Genomic DNA, 19,478 nt, shown 5'->3' on the forward strand with positions numbered 1-19,478 from the left:
TCTGGGAAATCTCAGTTTAATGAGGTTCTTTGGTTTGTCTGATATCCTACTGCTTTTGGTCAGCCTATGTATGTTGTACATTGAGAAGCTTTGGTGGCAATAGTGATAAAGAATGGGTTTATCCCTTTTGTAGAGATGAACGGAACTGTGTTTTCCTGGCATGCTCTAATTCTCCCAAGGGCATTACAGTAATCCTCACATTTGTCACTTGTCTGTACCATAGTAGGCTCCTTGAGGGGACCATGACTCCATTATGCAGAGTGGTTTTTGTGCAGAGGTAATGAATAGATAGCTATTCACTTGGTGATCAGCTTAAGTAGGAGATATAACAGGTGGCCTGAAGCTTGATATGAGTATGATGCTAATGGTAAAGAGCAGCATTTCCAACCCACCTTCAGTGTATCTAATGGAAGCTATCTTGATATCATGCAAAAAAGTGGTCTTGAAAGATGTTTTCCAGTCTAAATTTCCAATTCTAATCTAATTCCAAGTTTTCTGGTTATGTTGGGTTAGAGGTCATGTTGGTCTATGAAAACAGGTACAAAGACGATATTCAATGCTGCCCTGAGCTCTATGCTTTGTTTTACTCAGATTCGTATGGAGAAGGTGACAGATACTAATTAGCATACTTCCTTGTTTGTTGCTGATCCTCTAGCCTGTCTCTGGACAAAATCGTATAGATGTTCACTGGTTGAACTGAGGCTGCATATCTGCTGCATAGAGCCCCCTGATTATCCCACCTTGGAGTAATATGTGGTCCCAGGTTTGTGAGTTGAGCTGGCAGGAATGATCAGCTGTATGATGTGCTTTGTCTGTTCTCATCCTTATTTCTGTAGCGTGGAGCTGTTGCAAGCAGCAGCACTGTGACAGGGTGATCCTCCTACTGAATTGCAGCTTAGTGTCAGAACCCCAGGATCTTTGAGGCAGTAAGGACTTGACAAATACATATATATATATATATATATGACCAGATTATACAGACATACAAATACAAGGGGCATGTCTACAGCTCCTGCACCCACTCAACAGTAGTAGCAGAAAGAAGGGGTACCCCAATGTTTTCCCTGCTCTGTGCTGGTTTATAATAACTCTGGTGTTAAAACACTGATTTCTTGGACACATATGTGAAATTTTAGCCTGAAGCTCATTTTTACAGTCAAGTTATAAACCCCCAAAGTAAAGATTTGTTATAAAAACACTGAACCAACCTTGAAGCACAACAGTACTAGTGGCAGTTGCTGCAGAGGTGTGGTTTGAAAAACTGTGTGGAATAGCTTGTGTTAATTACTCTTAAACCTGTTAGTGTGTTATGGCTGGCAAGCCCTGAGCAGCTCAGCTTTCTGCTGCAGAGGAATGATGTTTAGTTTGGGGCTTCCTTTTTTATAAAACCCAAACAAAGAAAAGATTAGACACTATAATGATTTCATGGTTTAAAATCTCTGTGCTAGAAACAACCTAATTAAATTCCTGACATCATCAGTTTTGTTAGTAAATAGTAACCATGGATGTGGAAGAATCTTGCATCTCATTACATTCAGCATAGGGTTTCAATACAAGAGCCATTAGCTGTGGTGTGGAAATGTAAAAACAAAGGGAAAGTATGGGACACGTTTTTTCCTTCCATTGATCCAGAACACAGCCCTGGAAGAAGATCTGTAATTAATTAGCAGGGCTTTAATATAGGGCAGTAGGCCACAAGTTTTCTCTAGTGAATTTAGTAAATAGCAGCATATTCCACAAGATAGAGGAGATGGAATACATAAAAATGATTCCAAGTCAAGGAAAAAAGTAAATGCACAGTGCAGTTAAAACAAGTATGCATTTTGCACTGTCTCGTGGTGGCATTTATAAGTATGTGTCTATCTCAGGAATGATGCAGTCCAGATGAATTAGCATTTACTATACCTCTCAGTGCAGTTTTAAAAGAGATTCTAGATTTATTTGTATAAGTGGTGACAGCATTGAATGTTTAAGCAAGGGTGAATTAGCATGCAGACAGCAAACATGGGCAGAAGAGAAACAGACTTTCTCATAAAGGAGCTGATTAGAATTATTCAATGCCACTCTTTCTTTACCAGGAGATGTACTAGTTAGCAGTTCATTTCAATGCAAACAACAAACAAATGATGTTCAGTTACCAAGGTTTGACATAAAACTGGTGTCTTCAAAGGAAGTGAGGCTGATTCAATGCAATTAGAACAGGTTTTGTTTTGGACTTGTGAATAAATTGGTACAATATGTCTGAAAGCCACTGAGGAGCGTCTTTGTCCATTCTGCAAGCTCCAGTTCTGTAGCTGAGAGGATTTATGCTCAGTCTTGCAAGTAGTAATAGTGCTTTCAAAGCCAGTACTGAGGTCCTCCATGGACATCTATGCAAGATTTTAATTTTTATGTTAATAAGCCTCATTAAAGGTGTACTACAGATAGCTTTTTAGCAAAGCTTTAAAAACAGGTGATGATCGCAATACAAAACCCATAATAAACCCCTCTTCAGGTAACAACTTAAGAGTGTGTCACCAGTTTCAAAAGGGAGATTTGCTTTAAAACCAGCAGCTGATCATCTGTTTCTTGCTGGTTTTCGAAATGGTTCTGTGGAAACAAGGATCTTTTAGGAGCTCAGGTAAGGTTCAGCCAGAGTCACAGTGAGATGTACCCTTCTTACTTAGGAAAAGATGAATGTTATGCGGCTTCGTGTTAATAGACAACTCCCAATGCCTTTTCTTTAAGGAAAATTGAGTGATCTGGAGCTTGTTGGACTGAGTAAAGAAATTCCCATGACTCTTAACAGGCACTGCATCAGGCTGTTCTGTGATTCCTTGCACACAATCCAGTTTTCAAAAGGCAGTGTTTAGTTTTCTCCTGTTGTGTGGGATTCCTTTACTGGTGGATGGAGTAAGAGTACACTTTATGAACAAGGATATATCTGGAAATTTGTGAAAGTATAACCTTTTGGTATGGAAAAAGGGAAAAGGGGTTTCAGAAACTTCCTGACATTGTTTAGAAATGTATAAAGAAAACAAACAGGAAGAAACAGTTCTTAGCTTTAATAATGAAATAGGTTAGGGGATAAAGTGGCCTGTATTGGAAGCTGCTGTCAATCAGAGAGTACCTAGCATTAAATACTGCTCTGGAGACCTCCTAATATGGAATTTGGTGCAATAAATCCATAGCTGTAACATGTTTATTCCTTTTGTTACATTTCTGGGAAGCAGAGATTTCATTGCATCATCGCTACAGTGATGCATAAAATCTGTTTATCATCTTGCTGTATATATTCCATGTGTTTGATCAGCAGTATCTTAATCCCTGTTTGTTATATGGATTCATTCTTTGCAGGCAGGCCCTCTTTTAATGAGAAATTTCCATGTCTCTAGAGAAATTATGAAAATAAATATTCAGTTATTTTTGTTGTTGATGGTTTATTGGTTTATCATGTGTTCTGTCATCTTGGTGTCCACAAAAGGATCTAATGGGGAAATCACATAGCTATACTGCTAATCTAAAGCAGTGTTAGAAAATTTCATGCTGAAATTAATGGGCATTACTTGAGAATTGTCTTTTTATCAGCAGAAATTGTCCTATTTCTTACACAAAACTTGAATGTATCAGATGCCTTTAAAACAATTGGAATAACTCTTCCGAATGGAGGTGTCTTTCTTTTCCCATATACCATAGCTACAGGGTTTTTCCATCTGGAGAGGAAGTTTGGCCTTTGAAAGGAAAGGTTTGTTTTGTTGTAACTAAGTAAAAAGGTAAAAGGAAAAAAAATAGAAATCAGTTGTGTTCTCTAGATGGGAGATTCTCAAGACTTCATGCGTAGCATTCAACCAGAGATATTGACATCTAGTTTCTTCAAAATGGGGAAAAATACTAAATAGCAGTAAAATACCGTGTTTAAAATGCGAAGTTTATAGTATCAAGAGGTACTATAATGGCTGTAGTCCACTTCTGTTGATATAGACTCTATTATTCACGTGGCAGTAGTTGGATTGCTGAGGCCAGACTGATTACTGCATGGAGAATCTGCCCTCCTCAAAATCTGATTCAAGTGGTTAAGTTAGTCAGGAAATGTTAAGGGGTAAATGTATTCTTCTCCAATTGTTACCATAATGGAAAGAGGATTGTGATGCATGGAAGATCTAAGTTTCTTTTATGGCTTGAATATTTCTTCATATGAAGCACTTAGAACAGTCTTTGCCTTTTAATAGGAAGTTTTATGTTTCTATTTGAACTCCTGCTACCTCCCTCTGGAGCTTTGTCCCACCTTGCTGAAATCTTACATGTCATGTGGAATTCCTACTCTGTTTCAGGTGGAATTCTAAATTGTGGCAGTGCCTGTTTTTGCAGGGTGCTTCTTAAGAGAGCCTCTGAAGAGGGCCATTACCTGAAAAGCAGAAGCAGCCACTGTGCCCATTTCTGCCAGCTAAATGCAATTCCAATTGCCTGGCCTTATGCCAAGAGATCTCCAACCCTCTGCTCTACCAAGGCAGTTTTGTTTTCTTGCAGTTGAATGGTAAGAAGGATGGGGGCTAGTTGGTTCAAGTCTGGGAGTTTCAGTAAACACTGTCCTTGTGCTAGGGCAAATGGGAATGCAGACTGATGATGTACAAGGGATACAGGAGGGAGTCATTTGTATGTTTTCCCTGCTGCAGTGAGCAGCTGTGGAAGTTCTCATTGCAAACTTCTGTATTTTTTACTTCTGTTATGAAAAGTACTGGGAGGAAAAAGTCTTTCCAGAAAGGAAATATAACTAGGAAAAATGATGCAGTGCAGGCAGTTTAACATGAAGAATGCTTTTGTCCTGGAAAATCGACTACTGTCATGCCTCTTTTCTCATGGGTGACCTGAGGTATCATAGAGTTGAATTCTTCTATGCAAAGAATTTCTTCTATTACGATAATTTGGAGTGCGTATGACTGCAGATTTTTAGCCTGGCCATTAGAAGATACATCTAGATTTCTCAGAAGTTTGTAGGAAGGGGCTTGGGAGCCTGAACTGATCAGGAGGACCTTAAATGTGGTTAGAGTATCTGCCAGTAACATGAGTTAGCAAGGTGGACTATGTCCCAATCCTGTTTACTGCAAGATGTTTCACTCAAGTACACTGTTCTGGTCTGCTTTGATTTCTCGCCTCTTTCCTATCATTCTTTTTTCAAAATGGGGATGGGTTAAGGGGTAACGGAGTAAGTGGCCCACTCATTTATTTCACCTATAGAGAACAAAAAGATCCCTTTTGGCCACAAGCTTGATGTGGTATTGAAGGAAGTGAGAAAAGTAGAAAGAAGAAGATTTTTGAGTTCTCGTAGCCAGTTACGCAAAGGGTTTTGTGTGGAAGATTGCATTAGGAAGGGAGCCTCTTTAGGTCAAATAGTAATCCTTGATGTGTTATTGCTACCAGATGCTCTTAGATGCTGCCAAGTTGGACAGGTTTCCCTCCGTTATCACCTCTGTGTAAGCATCTGCTCTCAGATCTTCTGGATGATATTTCTGAATGAAAAAGATGCCCACAGAAAAATTCCTGCCAGTGGAGTGCCATGTAACTTGAAACAGCACTGTCCTTTAGTAACAACAGATCAGCAAAAATAGCAAAATTCCCCTTGGATTCATGTCTCCTGTAGTTCAGAGCTCATTCCTGTAAGGTAGATGGGATATTCTGGAGGTGGGGCTGTCTCTTGATTCCTGTACTGAGCTATGAGAGATCATAACAGGCTTTCCAAATAGATGTTTTGCTGTCACAGCTCACCTTTGGATCTCTGTGTGCATAGTGGCAGTGATCCATATCAGCTAAAGAGTTGTGACTTGTTTTATGTATGTTAACATATGCATAATGTTCATTTTAGATACTCTCTTATTTAAGAATAAAAACATTTAGTGGATGTAATGCTGTAAATGATGGTGGAAATATAAGTGCAGAAAAATGTGTAGTAGTGGCAAAGATTACAGAAAGGTTGTTGAAGGTAGATTGATATTAGACATTAAGAAGAAATTCTTCCCTGTGAGGGTGCTGAGGCGCTGGCACAGGGTGCCCAGAGAAGCTGTGGCTGCCCCATCCCTGGCAGTGTTCAAGGCCAGGCTGAACAGGGCTTGGAGCAACCTGCTCTAGTGGAAGGTGGCAGGGGTTTATAACAAGATGATCTTTAAGGTCCTTGCCTACCCAAACCATTCCATGATCCTACTGCCTTGTTCAGGCAGCTCACACCCATTGCATAGCCACCTCCTGCTTCTGAGGAATTGCTTCAGCTTTTTGCATTTGTGTTCAGTCTGGAAGAGGGACTGTGAGCTGGCCCAGAAAAACATCTCAACTTGCTTAGGGCTGTGTCAAAGGTAGATTATGCAGAATTTTGGCCCTAAGACAAAGATGACAGAAGTCGTCTTCACTCAGGAGGAAATGAAATGAAACAGCCGGCATGAGTCATGCACTTTTAGTACATCAGCTCTCACTCCATTGCCAGAAAATGTACTAACCACATAAGATTGTCTATCTTAAGTAAAGACATCCTTGAAAGCTCTGGCAATGCCAGAGCTAACACACTGGACTGTAGATGCTATTGTTCTCTCCAAGCATCTCAGAATTTTTGCTTGGCTCTTCCTCACAGCTGTCTTATGCATTTCTCTCCCTTGTAGATGTTAATAGGAATGAGTCTCTGGATATCAGCAAATTGATGCTCAGTGCTCTCTTGAATAGTGGCAAAAAAAGCCAGCTCTCCATTTTCAGTAACTTAGATCTGGTTTTCCAATCTCACCCACCTTTTCAAGGGTGTTCCTTCTGTGCTTAGCCTGATCTGAATGCTGTGAAGCACAAAAGGTTTAGCTTCTTGCAACTATGGAAGTATTTTCACCTCTTTTGGTGACAAACCAACTTCTGTGTAGCTTCTGTATCACACATTCATGAGTCTTGTCTGTCCATCTATTCCTTCAGAGTAACTGGTAGCTAAGACCTCATTCTGTGATAACCATTTCCAGATAATACTTTCTGAGTACTTGCGTGAGTTGGTGAGTATGTAATGGATAATTGAGAAAGGAGAGAACTGATTCTATCAAACAGTTTCGAAAATTCTCTTAGCAAAATAAAAAACAACAGGAAAGGCTCATTTTTTTGGGTAGCAAAACATATTTCTAGTTGAAACTTGGATCGAACTTTTTTGCTTTTACTTAGTATCTTTTTGAGTCATTATCTTTTGTGTTACATTAAACACTGCCCTCCCACATCAGATAATACCGAGGAAATTAAGAGATTGATTTTTGCATTGTAGACATTACCTTTTTCAAATATAATCCATGCAGACTTAAACCTGGTTCATCAGATTGCTTCACAGAATATTGCTGAAAAACCAGTGATCAAGCTGAATCCCTGTAAATAATTTCCACCTTAAAGGTTCTGCACACCAAAATTTGCATGCTTCATAAAAAAATAACACAAAAGTTCCCACCCACTGTCACGAACAGGGACACCTTCCACTAGAGCAGGTTGTTCCAAGCCCCATCCAACCTTGCCTTGAACACTGCCAGGGATGGGGCAGCCACAGCTTCCCTGGGCAACCATGCCAGTTAACTAAGGAAAATCTTTTTATTCCCACTTTATGCCTTTGCAAGTATCCCCAAGGTGCAGTTTTTCCCTTCAAAATTGAGCCCTATTAGGTTAATTATTGCCCTGCAATAGGCAAATCAGGGTGGCCATTGATGCAAATGTCAACAGTCCATGAATAATCATTAACACAATGTATTCTGACTGGACTAGTTAGGGTTTTTTCCATGCATCACACGCTTATCTGAAAACAATATATGAGAAATAACAAAGAATATCATGAGTTTGAAGTTGACTCAGAGTGCATAAAGCCTGAGTAATAGTGGTTCTATACAGTCTAATGCTGCTTGCATCTAATGCAGATATCAGAGTGTAAAATCTGCCAGAGAGGGGCATCGGATGGATTTGTAATGGTCTCTGAAGGGTCTTTGGCTCCATAAGCCAGTTAATGGATTGCACACAGCCACATGCAGCACTTCCATTTCTTATAGCTATAATGGAATTATAGTTTTCATTTAATAACCAGCCCAAGTATAATTCAACACAAAGACACATTATATTCCATTTTAGCAAATGAAGCATGGCACAGCTGAAGTGGCACATCGGAGCTAAAAAAAAAACCAAAACAGGCTTACTCTTTACTTCTTCCTTCATAAAGAAGCTTGCCACATACCAACATATTTTAGTGCAAATTCAGATTGTGAGTATATACTAAATCCTAATGTCTGGTTTACTGATGGCTTTTAAGACTTTCTACTTCTTAAACTCCTAATTTAAATGGCTAATTTCTTGCATGCTGACTTCACATAGAGTGCCACTGCAGGGGGAGGAGAGCTTTGGCTAATGCATTGCTTGGGGGAAGTATATAAACCCTATCAAAAACCCACCAGCATCCCCAGCTTCACCTGAGGTTGTCCTGGTGAGCTGGGACTGTTGCTGTGGAACTCAAAGGTTCCCCAAGTGGCAGTATGAAAATAGAGCAGAAAGTGGGGTCCTCTTTGTGAGTTACAGCATGGCACCAGCCCTTGTCTCTATGGGCGGAGATGATGAGTGTACACGAGAACCAGGCCACAGCAAACCTGTCCTGAAGCCCAGTGGGCTCAGATTTGCTTTGCACTGGTTTTGAAGAATCTTGGATCAGGCACACGGTTACCATTAGGTGGTAAGATTCCTATTCATTCAGCTCTCCAACTGTGTGAAGAACTTGAGGAAGACCTCGGGTGGTATGTCTTGGGGCCCACATTTGTTCCAGATCTGTTGTTCAGGGCAGAAATCCACTTACAGCTGGCCCTGGACTTGATTTTGAAGGAAGAAAATGAGCTGTGTATAATAGGTGGTGCTATCACCACTGTACTTGAAAGTCAAACAAAGCTTGCCTGTTACTTTGTGAGTATGGGTGGGTTTTATCTTCAGTGTTGTCACTAAAGATTGACTCTAAGGAATCCCAGCAGTCAGTGAAAATAGATGGTTGAGAATCTAGCTATGGTTTTATGGACCTGGAGTCCTCTAGGGACCATCACAAATCTCATGATGTCTCCCAAGTGCTTGATTTGTGCAGCTGATGCTCTGATTTAGCAGGAAGATGCCTATAAACTCATATTGCCAACAGCCTCAATTGGCGTCATAGATGCAGAGGCTCAAGAGAGTTCATAATTCCAGCAAATGTCAGCATTAATTTATACTTGCTCAAGGCTCATCTGCTTTTTCCTACAGTCTTCTGGAGGAGAGAGATTAGTTATGTGCATGAAAAATTCAGGGTCTAGCAGATGAAGCTAGGACCTGCTTAAGTATCCTGGGTGCTCTGGGAGGGTGCAGCAGACTCACCTCCAAGCAGAGGTGTTCTGTCATTGCCTGTTACACCCTTTGTTAGTGGAAGCTCCATGAAACTTATGTTACCACGAAGCTGCAGAGATGCTTCCCCAGGTGAGCTGCAATTTAAACTTCTGATCCGCTGGCTAGAACCACTAATACAGGCCTCCTGCAACAAAAAAATTTACTGAAGTCAGGGCACTTTGGCAAGAGCTGGTAGGACTGAAGCTAAAGGGGTTGAATTCCTCTGGGTCACTTATGTGAAGAACTGCAGCAATTGCTGTAGTATTTGTGAACAAAACTAACAGGGAAGAGTGTGCACTGACACATGAATCTAGTTGGGGTGTTTCATTCATGTTCTCTCACTTTGAAAAATGCTTTCCAGCTCTGGGATCTCTTCTTTCATCAGATCTAATGTAAGTCACTCTACGGTCTAAGACAAAACAGTAACAGATGACTTTAAATATTTAACAAAAAAAAAAATCAGGTTTTAAAGAGAGTTAAAAAAGACAGTCATATATTTAACATGCAATGTACATTTAAATGTAGCCCAGTATGCTTCCTTTTCATCTTTCTGATTTTCTGCCATACTTCCTCAGATTGGGAAGGTGCTGAGTATAGCCCAAACAAGGATCCTGTAGGCTAAGTCATGCAGGAGACCTGCCCGGTTCCACCATTTCTAGCTCTTGTTCTGAGGGGCACCTCCACAAGTCCATTTGGAGTGAATGCTTTGGGCAGAACCAGAGGGGAGCTAAGGACAGTGGATTTGCCCCAGCGTTACAGAACTACGAAGCTTTTTACAGCTGTCTTGCAGATTTGTTCTCCAGCATTCTCCCATTGGAAATGCTTAATGTAGACTGGGACCTTTAGCAGGGGTGGTTGTCGTCTAAAGCTGACAACACCGAATGCCAATTAGAAAAAGTTCTTTTCAACATGCATTTCCTGAGGAATAGCATATTTTAAACAAATGTGTTTCAAAGTGCATAGGCCAGCTTCCCTGGCGTGCTTCAGCAGTGGCTTATGCCTGTTTGGCTGTTGCTGTTCCAGCCTTCAGGCTATCAAGCTGCTGTTGCTCTTCATTATGAATTGGACTAGGAGTAGAGTATAGATCTAACATCTGGAAGTCGGACTTGGAGTAATGTGATGCTTTTTTCATGTCTATTTGTTCCGTTCCCCACTGCAAATTTTACTGGTAAATCATTGTCAATCTCCATGGCAGCATTTTTTTAACACAACCCTCCCCTGCAGCAGCTCATATAACTAGTGAGTGTCTCTATGCAAGTCCTGGAGGGCATGGACTGAGGAGCTTAACAGAGGTTCTTACCCAGAAGTATAACACAATAAGTACCTGGCTGTCCAGAGAGTGACCCATCTGTCTTATTTGATCACCTGATCTTTAGAGCTGAGCTTGAATAAGATTCTTGCCATTGGGGATGGGTTTATGCAGCATTTGACTTCAGGCAAGGAGGCAAGTTCGCGTTAAGTTTGAAGGCATGTTCTTGATCTATACAATATGAGCATACACCAGTTGGTCCCCTATAATAACTTTACTGTAGCAACAGAAGTTTATATTCAGGACCTACTTGGTCTTTCCTGGTTGTTGGTGCTGTGTGTGCTGCCTGGAGCATAATTTGATCAAAGGCAGGTACTGCATGGTGACTGCATGGTAAACTTCATATGGGTCTACTGTTAGAATCCTGATGTAACCGCTATAGCCAAATTGTAGGGAAAGGAGTGGTTCTTGTGCCATGCATTAGAAGGCTTCCCATGAGAACCTCTGTTGCCAGCAGCACTGGGTGTTGCAGGTGGGATGCCATGAGGCTGGCAACAGTTCTAGAATCATAGGATCACAACAGTTTGGATTAGAAGGGATTTTCAAAGTTCATCTATTCTAACTTCCTGCAATGAGTGGAGACATCTTCAGTTAGATCAAGTTGCCAGCAGCCACATTCAGCCTGGCCTTGAATGTCTCCAGGGATGGTGCATCCACCATCTCTCTGAGCAACCTGTGCCAGTGTTTTATCACACTCATAGTAAACAATTTCTTCCTCAAGTCCAGCATATTTTAGTTACAAATTTTGGTCCTAGTGTGCTTTCTAGGTGTCAGATGGGGGGAAGCTGGTTAAGTTGAAAGCATGTGTGCTAGTTAAGAAACTAAAGAAAGCAGGTGATGTGAACCTGCCATGCTGTACATGAGTGTGGTGGCAACCACCCTGCTTTCTGCTTGAGTCATAGTTGCAGGAAGGTTTATGCTTCTTCACTAGGTTCAGCCGGAGTTGTGCTGGAAATCCAGAGGCTTCTCCTCCCTTTCCTGTGTGCCTTCCAGACATAATCCCCATCTGCTGCTGCAGTCCTCCACCCGTCTTGCTGGATGACAGCTGCAGATACTTGTGCCTGGGTATGTTTACCCTTATTTAACCCTGGGTTTGCATCCTTCCTACCCTCCCCGTGAAGGGAAGAGGTACTTGCTGTGATCCAGCATGTGGAGACTTGCTCCCTGGATACAGAAAGTTGGAATGGTCTGCAAATATGCTAGTGATACTTGGGAGTAGCAACAATATCTTTTTTGATTGTGTTTTTGTTCTCATTAAGGAGATAAACTTTATTTCATACCAATATGGTAAAGATAATGAATTATGTTTTATCAGCTAAGAAGCACAGTGGTTCTGAGCTATAAAGTTTTGCCATTAAGCTGAACACAGACAAGTACTGAGGACAGAAAGTGGTGGCTAGTGGTAACAGTAATGTGAGATGTCAGAGGAGTTGATTTATTCTGACAAACTAGTTTATATTCTAGGATGATTTTTCTCATGTTGATCAAGTGTCAATGTTAGCTCTGAACTTTGCTATTTATGACCTCTCATGGAAAGTTGCAAGGCAGAAAGGGAAGATAAACAATTGGAACAATACAATTAAGGCAAACCCCCAATTCAGTTAATGAGAGAAGCCAGTGTCAAGTAAATCATCCCATGGAAACAGAGCTATTTGAAAATGCACTGGCATCACTTACAGTACAGTGGGCAATTAGTTTTAATTAACTTCAAATTCTGACACTTGGTTAAAAACAATCTTTTCTGAGTGCCCAGCTAGACAAATGAAAGTTGGGTCACTTTGTCCCGCTAGAAGAAACTATTTCAAGTATTATAGTGATGCTATTCACACTTGTACTGTAAGTACTGTGTCATCTTTTTAATTTGTTATGAAATAGTACTTTTGGAAGATGGAACTTGTACAATGGAACTTGTACCATTCAAGCCTTTAAGGGCACTCTTTTCCAAGAGGAGCAGATGGGATTTTTAGAAGCTGTTTTGAAATCATTTACCATTCAGTTAAAATCCAACATGTTGTGATTTTACTTGGGTTTTTTTTTCCTGTCAGGGAAGAAACAGCCAGGAGTTAAGTTTACCAGATTTTACAGGTAGCTTTTGAGGCGTTTTTTAAGGTTAAATCTTGCACTTTTAAATATTCTGTTGTATATGTGGCAGTATGTATGTCCTAAGCAAAAATTTTGTGGGAGCTTGGGGGGGTGGCTGCTTTGTATTACAAGAGCATGTATGCCCTTGTCACAACCTGCAATATCATAGAATCATGAATGGTTTGAGTTGGAAGAGATCTTACAGCTCATTCAGTTCCAACTCCCTGCCATGGGCAGGGACACCTTCCACTAGAGCAGGTTGCTCCAAGCCCGCGTTCAACCTGGTCTTGAGCATTGCCAGGGATGGGGCAGCCACAGCTTCTCTGAGCACCCTGTGCCAGCGCCTCAGCACCCTCACAGGGAAGAATTTATCCTTAATTTCTCCCCTCTGTCAGGTTAAAGCCATTCCCCTTTGTGCTGTCCCTACAGGCCATTGTTCAAAGCCCCTCTCCAGATTTCTTTTCAGCTCTTTTAGGCACTGGAAGCTGTTCTGAAGTCTCCACAGAGACTTCTCCAGGCTGAACAAGCCCATTTCTCTGTTTGCCTTCATAGCAAAGGTGCTCCAGCCCCATATATCCCTCTGTTGTGCATGTCTAACCTGTTGGACCATTCCAGAGAGCAAAAATGACTTTCTGTAAATGTTCTCTTAAAATTATATTTATGAAGTTCAGTGCTCTAAGAGAATGTGGTATTTGGAAGTGTTCTACTGAGAACCTCTGATGCAGCCTTGAGCAGTCAAAGAACTGTGAAGGAGGATTACAGAGCCTTGGGAGTGGCAGCCAAGTCTCTTGAGCACAGGTAGCTTTCTCATCAATCCTCCTAGTTAAAGAGAAGGGGTTGGAAAGGGCCAGATAAATCCTTAGTGCTGTGTGTTTGATGCTGGTGTTCGTGGAACCAGCTGTGATTTCTTGGTGTTCACTGTGATGTTGTTCCCATGTTGCTGGGAAGAGGTCTCATTAAACCTGTTTCCATTATTTCTCTTTTGAAGTATGTGAAACTAGAACTAGATACTTCTGCTTACATTATGCAACCCTTACTCCTTGAGTATTCTACTTGATTTTCCTCAGGCTGTGTGACAGCTTCTCACATGATCAAGTTTAGAACTTTGTTGCTTGCCCCAGTTTAATTTGTATGCTGAGCCATGCAGATAAGGGCAGAGTTACATTCATCTTGTCAGCTGCCCAGTAACCGGGATGCTTTAGGAAGAATTCAAACAGAATGAGCTGGTATTGCAGAGATGGGAAAACCGTTTGCTACCATGCAGTCACCTTCACATTGTGTTTCCCAGTTTTCAGCCCTGAGAGGAGATGCTGTATTTCTGAGTAAGAAAACTGTGTGCCTTTGCCTCCCTTGCATATCCAGTGTGGTGGTTTTGAGATGCCTTTTTCTCAGGGCAGTCTTGTTATGACAAAAAAGCTGTTCTTCTGGGGATTAGGTTGATGTTCTCAGCTGATATCATAGAAAATTCATAGCAATTGCTGGTGGTCAGAGTGTGATTTGAGATGGTGATCTAGAGAGGGAGAACTGTTGCACATGGTGTTATCTCTAAATAAGCATCATAGGTCTGATCCCTGCCAGAGGACACAAGTCAAAGTGCTAAAGAATTTTTAGTCCAAATTAATTGCTCTCATACTGTTAAAGAAATACTAAGAAATTACGAAAAAGTGGAAATATCCTCTTAACTCGTGGCTGTCTTGAGTTGTAGGGTTGTTGTGTCAGTTGTATTTCTGTTGTAGTTCTTTGGTGGTCTAATCATTTTTTGAGTGTCAGGATATAGTTAACAGCTGTGCCTTTCAGGCATAGGGGTTTTTTAACTCAGGAAAAAAGTACAACTGGCACTTTTAAACTCTGCATTTGAATGGGTCTGGTTAAGTGAAAAATACCCATGAAATAATGAGGCAGCTCAGGAATAGTGTGTTCTGACCCTCACAAAGGTCTGCACACATTTTTTCCATGTGGAGTACATACAACACAGGAAACAATCCATGGTATGGCAGCATATATTCTCTTTGTGCTCAGTACTTTGCGTGCAAAGAGGGGGAAATGGGATCTCTAAACAACAAAAAGGAGTGATATGTCTATGCTGGAAACTTTTCTATTAGTTTCATAGCGTTCATCACTTTAACAGGATGAGAATATTTTGAGTCAAATTACCAGGAATAATTTTCTAGCAGTGCTTTTTTGTCTTGGCATAGTTGTGAACATTTCATGTGTGACTTTTCTTTAGCATTTAAATACACATTGTAAATTTCAGACTCACTTTAAAGTTTGTTCAGACTTGGAATATATTATTCAGGAAATAGACTTAAAGAATAAAAAACCTGAAAAACATAAAAAAAAGGGGAGAAAAAGCCCTACCCACTTGTCTTCATTACAGATCCTTCAGGACAGAGGGGTTTGTGTTTCTTTTGAGGCTGATTAAGTTGGTTTTCTTAAATAAAAATCAGCATGTGGTTTGGGCTCATTCCTGTGACTTAAGCAGGTCCCTTCATTCTGAGTACTCAGCAGAGCTCTTCAGGTGCTTTGGTGAAACATATACCTTGGAAAATCAGACCCTTAAAGATAAAACAAGGCTTTAAAAACAAACTTAGTGGCTTGGCTGGAATGGCTGAGATGCATGCAGAAAGCAGCTGAATTCTAAGAGGCAGACCTTGTGCCCATTAAGTCCTATTGGTGGAAAGTCCAGTGTTGAAGATGAGCTTGTCTTAAACATAAGGGAATTAGCCCAGCTTCCATTTAAATTGCTGGCAAAGCTCCAGCTATATTCAACAAGAGAGGGGCTGAGGCAGCAGGCGTACAAAACCCTGTTTCTAGGCCTGATCTCAGCTTTTCTCAAGCATCCAAAGCTCATGCTGAGTATTGTGGTCACTTTAGCAGGATTAAGACTGAGCGGATTGTTTGGGCAGATTGATATTGCTATTCATTGTATGAAGCACTGATACAGATCTCAGTGATGTATGGTTAATAAATATTCATTTGTGAAAAAACAATATACCTGTTGACAAGGTAAACTGTGATGTTCCAAGCAAATTGCTGAAGTATGGTAGAATGTCATGTACAATAACTGCTTAAATGGCCCTTCTGTTATCTGTAGTACTCTTCCAGCAAAGCACTTAAGCATGTGTTTGTCATTAAGCACCTGACTACCTCCACTAAAGTCAATTTGACTGCTCTGCTGTACGTGGAGCACAGGCTTTGAAGAAATAGGGCCTAAATTACTTAGGGTCCCCTGTATTATGCCTGTGGTGTATGTTTTGAATCCTTTGGGAAGTCTGATGGTCATTTTGTAGGGAGAAGACTCCAAGGCACCTGTCACTTTGTGGGTTTAAGCACCAGTCTTGCATGCTCACAAAGGCCAGAAGGTTATAATTTGTGTCAGGGAAGAGGGGTGGTAGTAGTGTCAGCTCAGATGCAGAGCTGTCAGGGATGTAGCTGTGGCTATGTGAGTGTGTGCATGCACATCATCTGTGACTACTGAAGGTGATAACAACCATCTTGTTAAGGGGGATTCAGAGCAGCATATTTTAGAACATTTCTTTGAATGAAATAGGCATTTTCAATGTATTCAGATATACCAGTGATTACAAAATATCCATTTCCTGAATTAGTCTCAAACTTTTCTCTGTCCCTTTCTCCTATCTATAAGATATAGAAAAAAAGCAATCAGTGAACAGTGTGTGGATATACTATTTTTTTTGCTGAGTGGTAAAAATTCAGACTCCAGCCTGAAAAGTCTAACAGCCCATCTTTAATGCTTCCCAGTATACTTAGTACAAAACTTCTTCTCCAGGCTCAACCAGCCCGGCTCTCTCAGCCTGCCTCTGGAACAGAGCTGCTCCAGCCCTTGCAGCACCTCTGTGGCCTCCTCTGGACTTGCTCCAATAGCTCCATGTCCCTGTTGTTTTTTTGCCCCCCAGAGCTGGATGCAGGACTGCGGGGGGGAATGTCTCACCAAAGTGCAGCAGAGGGGGAGAATCCCCTCCTTTGTCGTGCTGCTCACACTCCTGGGATGCAGCCCAGGACACGGGTGGTTTCTGAGCTCAAGCGCACACTGAAGCCAGGTCATGGGGAGCTTCTTTGTCACCCAACACCCCCAAGTCCTTCTCTTCAGGACTGCTCTCCATCCAGTGTCTGCCCAGCCTGTGTTTATGCTTGGGATTGCACCAACCCATGCACTGGACCTTGCACTTGGCCTTGTTGAACTTCATGAGGTTCATATGGGCCTGCCAAGCCTTGAGATTATAATGTAATGGATTGTCCTCTGCTAGAAGTATGAGGACCAATTAAAAATACAAATAAGCAATGAGGTTTAACATAGCCAGAAAAACGACTGTTGAAGAACACCCATTATATAAGTATGAGGCACTAAAATAATGTTTTAGGAAAGGATTAGCCACTTGGGTTTTCAACTTGCCATTCACTGAAAACAGTGGTGATACATGAATTAAATGTGGCAAGCCCTTGCACTGGACTGATCAGATGCAATTCATACAATAATGTATATGCCATATAATGCTGTTATTTGTCAAGTAAATCATTCATCCTATATATCTATTGTCCTGCTATTCCTTTTCTGGCAGAACTTCCACTTAGGTTGATGAGAGTATTGTCTGAATAAAATTTTTTAAGATTGGGTCTGATGTTAGAAAAATGCAACTTGGGCAACTTGTTCCTCTTCCTTGGGTTCAAGGACAACAGGTAGGCAGCCAAGGAATTGTTTTTTCACTGCCTATTCTTTCATCTCTCTCTAATTTGCGTATTGCCATCTTGATTTGGGGTGCAATCCTGTTAATGTGTGTGTTTAAGTTAAACCTTGCTGGCAGTATAACCCATATCAAGCTGAGAACAAAGTTAACCTTTATCAGTGCCTCTGGACTTGCTGGGGTCAGCCATTTGTGTGAACTGTCTTGTTCTCTACTGTTCTGGGCTCTTGTGGTGACCTTTGATAGCTGCAGGGCAAGCAAAGGGTGCAGCTCTGATGTGGGTGAGCAGAAGGCTTCTAAGGTGACTCCTTCTCTGCTTTAGAATGTAGAATCTTGAACATAGAGCTGGTTTGATCTTCCAAATAGTTTTCTTACTTTACAAGGTAAATATTCTGAATCAAATTGGGTTTTCTTTTTTTTTTTTTTTCCTCCAGAAAGGAGAGAATTCATCTCTTGCTGTCTTGATAGGAACAAGCAAATTGCTTAAAGGATTTGCACTTCAGCTGTTGAAGTACAGCTTGGGGAACTATCTACACCACTAAGCTCAGCCTCTCATTACTACCTATGGGAGTGTGTAACGGTTAAATCAGCTGCAGGTGGGCTCCTTGAGCTCCATTAGAAGCATCTTGAGAATTGCAAGTAACCTTAAAAGAAATCAGACATAATGGCCTCAAACAATAGTAGTTCTTTTAGCTTGTAACGGGCTCCATATGCCTGAAAGGTTCTGTGCCTACGGGGCTGTTCGAGGGAGGTTTCTTGGGTTTGCTTTTTCTGGAAATGGAAAATACTCATGGATGTTGAGCATAGTTCTGTACTGAAATGTGTGTTAAAGCAGTTGATATTGAAGTATGCTTAGGGCAAGGAAAAGATTGCAGAAAACCTTTCTGATGGTGACACTGGCTACTCCCAAGGTGATCTCAACTCAAAGAGGGGTCTATGTCTCCTAAAACAACATAAAGATATAGCTGCTGGCTTCTGTATAAATCAACAATTTCTACATGCAGCGGGTACATGGAAGTGTTCCTGGTGCAGCGTTTTCTGTAGTTTTTGCAGTGACACTTGGCTGGAGTTCACATTTGTCCCATGAAGACACTTCTGTGGCCTCCAGGTCATCTGCTAGGAATTGCAGAATCAAAGCAAATGGTACATGATTGTCCAACCTGCTGCGCTTAAGGTTTTCATAAATACTGCTTCCTATACCTGTTCATCTTGACAACCACATGCTGAGAGTCTGTGCCTCAGTGCATATCTCTTAATACAGCTCTTCCTTTTGAGACTCTTTGGTGCCTTGAATTGACCCAGATGTGCTGCCTTGGTCTTCATAGCCTGCAGAGAGTCTATGTATGCTCTCTAACAACTTGGGGTTGTCACCTGGTGCGGCTGGCAGCAGCACACCTGCTGTCCCCACAGCTCACTTTTGCTGCCTTGTGTGAGTGAGTGCCATGGGAGCCCATGGTGGGTCTGGAGAGGGCCTGGTCTTGCCTGTGATCCCTAATACCCTTGCTCTATCAACATAGCTCCAGTGTGAAGCCCTCAGGGTGTGTGTGTTGCCAGTGCACCTGAACTTATGGTGGAATCTTAGTATGAACTGGGTTGGACAAGACCTTTAACATCATTAAATCCAACCACTACCCCAGCCCTTCCAAGTTTACCTCTAAGTTGTCTGCATGGTTTGGGAGCACTTCAAGGGATGTGATTCCACCACTGCCCTGGGCAGCCTATTCCCATGCCTGAATACTTTTTTTGGGGGAAGACATAGCTCCTAGTATCCAGTCTAAACCTCCCCTGCTGCAGCTTGAGGCCATTTCCTCTTGTCCCATCCCTTGTTCCTTGGGACCAGAGCCCAGCCCCTCCTGTCTCCATCCTCCTGTCAGGCAGTTGTAGGGAGCGATCAGGTCCCCCCTGAGCTTTCTCTTCTCCAGACTGAACCCCCCAGGTCCCTCAGCCGTCCCCCATCACACTGTGCTCCACGCCCTGCTCCAGCTCCATTGCCCTTCTCTGGCCCCGCTCCAGCACCTCAACGTCTC

Source organism: Psittacula echo, assembly GCF_963264785.1.
Source record: "Psittacula echo genome assembly, chromosome: 7".
NCBI lineage: Eukaryota > Metazoa > Chordata > Aves > Psittaciformes > Psittacidae > Psittacula > Psittacula echo.